Here is an 8,199-nt window from a genome sequence, read left to right as displayed (position 1 = left end):
GGGTAGAGAGAATAGTGCAACAATGAATGAGTGGAAGCCCAAAATCTCTGTAAATGTTTATGAAAATTAATAAAATATAATTATAGAAAAAAATCCAAAAAAACAAAAGTATTCAGGAACTAACTTGAGCAAGTTGTTAATAGCCAGAGAGGGTGAAATCTGTGCATTATTAATAAATATAAGAATTGAAATGGATTAAAATACATCTATATCAGATCTGAGGCTTTTCCACCAAAAGTACCCCGTTGCTGGGTGAGCCTTTTGTTTTAGAGCTGCATGCCACTACAGGCTTCAACTGGATCCAGCAACATGTTATTCAGATACCTGATTTGCTATCAGACATAAAACACTTAACTACAAATTTGTTATATTAGGAATATTATCTGGATATTGCTAACCACTTTCTAGACTCTATAGCTATATTCTTGCTTGTTTATTATTGTTTTTGTTGATACAGTACTTGTCTGTCACTTTGCTATACTGAAGTAACTTGTGGATTTCTGTGAAGCTGAAAGCTATGCTATCAGTGTGTTTAATACCACAAGAGTCTTCAGAGTTGCTATAACTATGTGAATGAGCATATAAGAGACAGTGAGAATGGTACCAGATAAGGCAAAGTTCAGATCTTTTGTTCATAGACTCTCTATGGTCTTAGTTGACGCAAGGGCACAAAATAACATTTCTTTTAACAGATCCTATATATATTTATTTTATTAATTTTGCCATTGGCTCAGTTATAGTAATTTGTGTCTTTCAAAATATTGATTCATGTCATCTGAATTTATTTTGTTTTTAATCAATATTTTTATTATTCCTATGTATTGTGTTTCATGTATGTAATTGTGTTCCATATAGTCCTTTACTTACATTATATTTTGTCCTTATATTAACTTTATAAGTAAACCAATGTAAAGTAAAAATTTTATTTAAAAGAAGAAAACACTGCAAGGGTCACTTATGGTGGATGTGTTTTAGTAGAGCTCCCAGATTAAGACAGACTAAGGATTAGCCATCCACTTCTTAAATGGCAGGCCTGTAAAAACCCTAAAAATAATAGAGGAACACAGGTTAGTATTAGAAGTAAAGTTCACATTAGAAGTCAATTAAACTGAGGAGAAAACATCTGCAAGCTTTCTTTAATAGGAGGAATATGGAGTCTATGAAGTATGAATGTTGAAAAACTAGAGGTTGTGAAAAATGAAATGGAATACATGAACATTGACATTCTAGGCATTAGTGAAATGAGAAGGACGGGCTTTGGCCAATTTGATCCAGACAATTATATAGTATACTATGCTGAGAATGAAAAATAGAAGAAGAATGGTGTTGCATTTATAGTTAAAAAGATAGTTTCAAGGTCTATTCTGAAGTACAATGTAGTGAGTGATAGGATATTATTCATACACATACAAGGAAGACCTGTTGACAATATTATTGTTATTCAAACGTACACACCAACAGCTAAAGCCAGAGAAGAGGATTGAAGATTTTTACCAAATCTTGCAGTCCAAAATTGACTAAATATGCAAGCAAGATGCGATAAAGATAATTGGTAACTAGAATGCAAGAGTGGTAAACAATGAAGAAGGAACAGTAGTTGGAAAGTAGTAGTAGTACAGAGTTGGTGACAGAAGTGAGGCTGGATATACAATGATCAACTTTTGTATATGTCATAGTTTATTCATAACAAATATATTTTTAAAAAAACACAAAAGACAGCTTTACACATGAACTTCATCCAAGAGACTGAGTAAGAATCAGATTGACTACATCTGTGAAAGGAATCGTTGGAGAAGCTCAATATTAGTAGTCAAAAGCAGGCCAAGTGCTTACTGTGGAACAGGCCATCAATTATTTATGTAAAAATTCAAATTGAGGTCGAAGAAAAGGAAAACAAGACCATAAGAATCAAAATATGTTTTTTTAATGCATCTCACCTGAACTTAAAAAAAAGTCATCTTTAGAATAGACTTTTTTTTTTTAAAAAAGAGTAAGTTTGAAGCATTGAACACCAATGATTGAAGATCAGATCACTTGCGGTATGACATAAAGGATATCTTCTACGAAGAGAGCTAAAGGTTATCACAAAGACAAAAGAGGGGGGGAAAGCCCAAAATGTATGTCAGAAGAGACTCGGGAAATTACAGTAGAACTCTAAGAATCCAAAACAAGTGATGCTGAAGTAAAAGAGCTGCCCAGAAGATACAAAGAAAGCTCAAAAAGAGAAATCAAAGTGTTATAATAGAATGTGCAGAGAGCTAGAATTGCAGAATTTAAAGGGCATCATTTGGCATTTTTCAAGTTTGAAGAACTTAAAACAAACACAAGCCTTAAATTTTAATACCGAAGGATGCTATGAATAGAATCTTGAATGATCCAGGGAGCATCAAAAGAAGATGGAGAGAGTACACAAAATCACTGTACTGAAAAGAACTGATAGACACTGAAATATTTCAGGAGATAACATATTATTAAAGTAAATGGTAATAAAGGCAAAAGCTCAAACTGCATTGAAAATCATGTAAAAAAAAATCCGAGGATCAAAGGGATATTAATTGATATGTTTCAAATGACAGATGCACTTCTGGATGTGCTCACCAGCCTACACCAGGAAATTTGACAGGTTGACTGACTGAAAGAGATCTATATTTTTTCCCATTCCCAAGAAAAGTGATCTAACATAATGTGTAAGTTATCAAACAGTTGCAGTAATAAATATCACATGAGAGCAAAATACTGCTGAAGATCATGAAAAAGCAGATAGAACAGTACATAGACAAAGAACTGCCAGAAGCTCAAGCTTCATTTAGAAGAGTCCATGACACTTAGTATATCATTGCTAATTTCAGATGGATCCTGACTGAAAGCAAAGAATACTAGAAGAATGTCTATTTGTACTGTATTGACTGTGTGGCTCATAAAAAAACTATGGCTAACTTTGAGAATAGGAATCCCAGAACACTTAATTGTTCTCAGGTAAAACCTATACCTAGACTAAGAAGATGTGGTAGGAACAGAGCAAGGAAACATGGTTGTTGTTGTTGTTGTTAGGTGCCATCAAGTTGAGTATGACTCATAGCGACCCTATGAACAAAGTCTCTGAACCAGTCTTGCCCTGCACCATCCTCCCACTTCCGAAACACAAAAGCGCATTGCAGCAGTCACTTTGTTAATCCACCTGGTTGAGGGTCTTCCTCTCTTTCACTCATCTGCCACTCTTTCCAACATCATGTCCTTCTTCAAGGAATAGCTCCTCTTAGCAATATGTCTAAAGTATGTGAAACAACCTCATCATTCTTGCCTCTAAAGAGCACTCCGGCTGCACTTTCTCCAAGACATATCTGTTCATTCTCTTGGCTATCCATAGGACATTCTGTGCTCTTCTCCAACACCACAGCTCAAAGGCATCAATTCTTTTTCTGTCATCCTTATTCATTGTCCAGGTCTCAGATGCATATCTAGTAATCAGAAAGACTATGGCCTGAATCAGATGCACATGAGACCTGAAACTGATATCACTGCTCCTCAATAATTTAGTAAGGTCCCTAATTGCAGATATTCCCAGTGAAATGAATCTCCTTATTTCTTGACTGATTTAGTGTTGAAAACTCAATGAACATTAAACAAAAGAAACACTACATGGTTTAAAATTAAGAAAAGAGTATGTCAAGGTTATATATGTTGTATATCTCCTTTCTCCATAGTTATTTAATCTGTATTCTGTGCAAATTATTAAAGAAATTGGACTCTACAAAGAAGAATGTGGCATCAGGACAGGAAGAGGACTAATCAACAACTCATATTATGCAGAAGATGCAACACAACCTTGTTTACTGAAAATGAGGAAGACTTGAAGTACTAGCTATAGAAGACCAAAGAATACAACCTTAAATCTGGATTGCATCACAACATCAAGAAAATAAAAATTCTAACCTCTGGACTAATAGGCTACATCATGATCAATGGGGGGAAAAATGAAACTGTCAAAGACTTCATCCTGATTAGATCCACAATCAGCATTCCTGGTACCAGCAGACAGGTCAGGGGCCTATCCAAATTACTGAGGAGCAATGATGTCAGTTTAAAGACCACAGAGCTACTCTGATTCAGGCTATGGCCTTTTCAATCACTTGCTATATATCTGAGAGATAGACAATAAACAAAGATGAGAGGAGAATGGATGCCTTTGAACTATGGTGTTGTAAAAGAATACTGAATATCCTGTGAACTGCCAAAAGAACAAACCAATCTCCTGATATCACAGAATGGAAAATGAAATGTCTTTTTATGGAAGATTGTATCTCCACCACTGAGGTAGTCTTGTAAAAAAAAGAAAGCCAGAATCTCCTTAAGTCTTTTCCATTTAACTACCAATCTAAAGGAGAAGGGAAGTGTGTGTCTGATGGTGCTATAGTTAAAGCTCTTGTATACAACATAAAAAGCAAGGGCCAAGTGGAGACAGCCAGATCTGACCTCTACAAACTCCACAAGGGAAAATAGTTCCTGCCAACAGCGCCCACAGCAAAAAACATTTCCCATGTGTTGTGACATAGCCACCATGCTCCCTCACCTATTTCTACTCATCCCAACACCAATCTTATTGCTTTATTGAGTCCAAAATCCATTGCAATAGCTTACAGATCACACAGAACCATATTAGGGAGGTCAAAAGACTGTAATTCAGGTTAATAGCAAAATACAATCACTCAGTCAAGACAATTTCTGAAATGTGTTCACAGGCACCACAGCATTGAGCCTCATGGCATTAGGCTCTTACTCTTGCCAACTATGGCTCCCATCTCTACCCTGTACTCCAATAAACTTGGGAAAGGGGCTCTTATCTCCAGTTCAGTCACATAATAGTCCCAAGGTCAGCTTTGTCTCATGTCTGGTCTCTCGGTCTCTATGGATGGCTGCTATGGCTGCTGTTCCCATAGGCCCTGGTGTGGCTGGTGCAAGAATCTCTGTCCCTGAAGGATGTGTTGCATTCTCTTGCTGCTTTTTTGCCAGTGGTGAGGTTCTCAAAATTTGCCTTTAAATCTGTTCAATTTAGTAGTGAGGCTAGCCAAACCCCTTGTAGGATAACACACCCTATTCACATAAACCTGTCCAACCACACGACAAAGTCAAACTCAATGGCTAGGAAGGCCATTTTGAACAAGAAACCCTTAACACCACAGATACTAGTCAGAAGGTCAGTAGTTTGAACACACAGTCACTGTGAGAGAAAGATGTAGCAGTTTGCTTCTGTAGAGATTTATTACAGTCTTGGAAATTCTCTGGAACAGCTCTATAGGGCCACCATACATAGGAACATTCTTGTTGACGGTGGGTTTGGCTTTTGGTTATAGGGCATATATAATTGTTTTATTCAGAGGAATAATTGTAGTTTTGTTTATTTTATATAATTAGCTTGTGGGGGTAAATGGGTATTTAAATGGAATAAATTCATATTTGTTCTGCAAAGTTGGCCTAAACTCCAGAAACTTCATGCAAAACACCAAATGTTTGTCTAGCTTAGATTTTGATTTTAGGAAGGGGTTAACCTTAGTGGCAAAGGAGACTTTTTGAAGGAGATAGGCACTTAGCATGATGTCTATTATTTCTCCTGACAGCCTATCTTCTTATCTTGTTGTTGGTTTTGTGGAGGAAGATGAAAGAAAATTGCTAACACCCTGTAGCACTGTGTGCTTGGCTCTAGTAATCTTAGCTTTGACTCAGATATTTTTAAATGTCTTCCTTTCTGAAAAAAAAGGAGGAAGATGAGTGAGATATATATAAAGCTTGATAGGGGAAGGGGCTGTTAAATTGGAGTCTATATTGTTCCATTTGCTGACTACATTCCTATTAATGATCTTGCCTTCTGATCTTATATAGTCTAGCATCTTTTTTCTCTGTCTGTTGAATATGCACATCCTTCAGTGAAGAGTGAAACTCTGAAAAATTTGTGATGCCAACTTAGAAGATTTTTGTTTTCCTTGGAAACCAGGCAAGGGCTGTGGGTGTTCTGCTTTCTGTCAAGTCCAGGAATGTTTGAACCTTATTCAGAATAATATTTTATGCAAAATTCTTCTTTGTGTGTAAGCAAGCTGTAAACTACAAGAGTATTCAGAAGGAGTCCTCATCTCCAGGTATGCTCTTTACTGCTTATTGAAAATCTATTTATGACCAGTACCATCACTGGAGCCTTAATGTGTGATATTCAGTTTGTTCTTTATACCATTTATTTAATAAATCATTAACAATATATTGAGTACCAGCTATATTCCAGGAACTGCATAAAGTCAAAGGCTATGGCAACAATAAACAATTCCTATAACCTTTAGGAGATTGTAATATGTGAGAAGGGAGCTCTGATGCTGTAATTCTTGGAGAGTTTCACTGGTAACTCAAAGACTGTGGCTCTCTGAAGGTTTCAATCCACAAGTAGCTCTGAAGAATAAAGATTGTTGTCTTTGTTGTGTGGTGTCAAGATGCTTGCAACTCATTGTGACCCTTTCTACAACAGTTCTGACCCTGCTCTATCTTGAGCCAGTTTTATTGTCTCCGACATAGCAACCCCACTACCCAAGTCACAAAGTCAATCCATTTCTTTCAGGGTTTCCTCTCTTTCACTGTCCTTCCACCTTTCCAAGCATGACATTTTTCTCCAAGGACTTCATCAGCCTATGGTGATGAAGGAAGAAGTTCAAGCTGCTCTGAAGGGAATGGCAAAAACCAAGGCCCCAGGAACTGATGAAATACCAATTGACATATTTCAATAAACAGATGCTGCCCTGGATGTGCTAACTAGATTATGCCAAAAAATCTACAACAGTGGCACTATGCAGTATTTGTCTATTTGTGACTGAGATATTTCACTCAGCATAATGTCCCCCAGGGTCAGCCATTTTGAATAATATTGCATGAGTTCCTTTTCAATGCAGCGCAGTATTCAATTGTGTGAATATACCAGAGCTTCTCTATCCATTCATTTGTTGATGGGCACTTAAGCTGTTTCCAACTCTTTGCTATTGTGAACTAAGCCGCAATAAACATGGGTGTGCATATATCTGCCTGGGTGGCAGTTCTGGTTTCTTTAGGGTATATTCCCAGTAAAGTAATTGCTGGGGCAAATGGTATTTCTATTTTCAACTTTTCGAGAAAGCGCCATACAGCCTTCCATAGTGGTTGCACCGTTTTACACTCCCACCATATGCTGAGTGAAATATCTCAGTCCTAAAAAGACAAATACTGCATAGTGCCACTGTTGTAGAATGGAACAGACATGAGGGTTGGGGTAAGACTGAGGAAAAATTGGATAAATTATGTATACTGCATTGAAATAGATGAAGGAGAGAACAGTTTAAAAACTATATATGATTGGGTGTTATGGTTATGACAAGAGTCCAGAATGAAGGTTGCATAGTGGAGTGTACTCGTGGCGGGGGGATTGTATACCAATGGAGGAATTTTTTTTTTTTTACTTTTCAAAGAGAAGAGCAAACTGGGAGGGGTGGGCAGGGAGAAAAATGCAACAATGAATAACTGGAAATCCAAAATCTTTGTAAACGTTCATTGAAATTAATAAAATAACATTTAAAAAATGTTTTTGCAACAGATTTGCTCAATACAATAGATTGTTTGATTTGTTAACTATTGTTTACATGGTCATTGATTATTGATGCAAATAAAATTAAATCCTAGGGGAAAAAAAATCTGGAGGACAACTACCTGGCAATGGATTGGAAGAAATCCATATTTATTCCTATTCCAAAAAAGGATGATCTGACAGGGTGTGGAAATTATCAAACAATATCATTAGTACCACATGCAAGCAAGATCTTGCTGAAGATTATCCAAAAATGACTGGAACAGCACATCAGCAGAGAACTAGCAGATGTACAGGCTGGGTTTAGAAGAGGTCATGACACTAGGGACAGTATAACCAATGCTAGAGATATCTTAGCTGAGAGCAGAGAGCACCATAGAAATGTCTATCTGTATTTCATTGACTATATAAGGGAATTTAGCAGTGTGGATCACAACAAATTATGGCTAACCTTGAGAAGAATGATAATCCCAGAACACTTGATTGTGCTCATGTGAGACCTATAATTGGGCCATGAGACAGTTGTCAGAACAAAGCAAGGAAACACTCCACAGATAAAATTCAGGATAGGTATATGCCAGGGATGTATCCTATCTCCATACCTTCTC

Source organism: Elephantulus edwardii, unplaced genomic scaffold (genome assembly GCF_000299155.1).
Source record: "Elephantulus edwardii isolate Elephantulus edwardi_28Jun2011 unplaced genomic scaffold, EleEdw1.0 scaffold00001, whole genome shotgun sequence".
Lineage (NCBI taxonomy): Eukaryota > Metazoa > Chordata > Mammalia > Macroscelidea > Macroscelididae > Elephantulus > Elephantulus edwardii.
Note: the sequence above shows the minus strand (reverse complement) of the source record.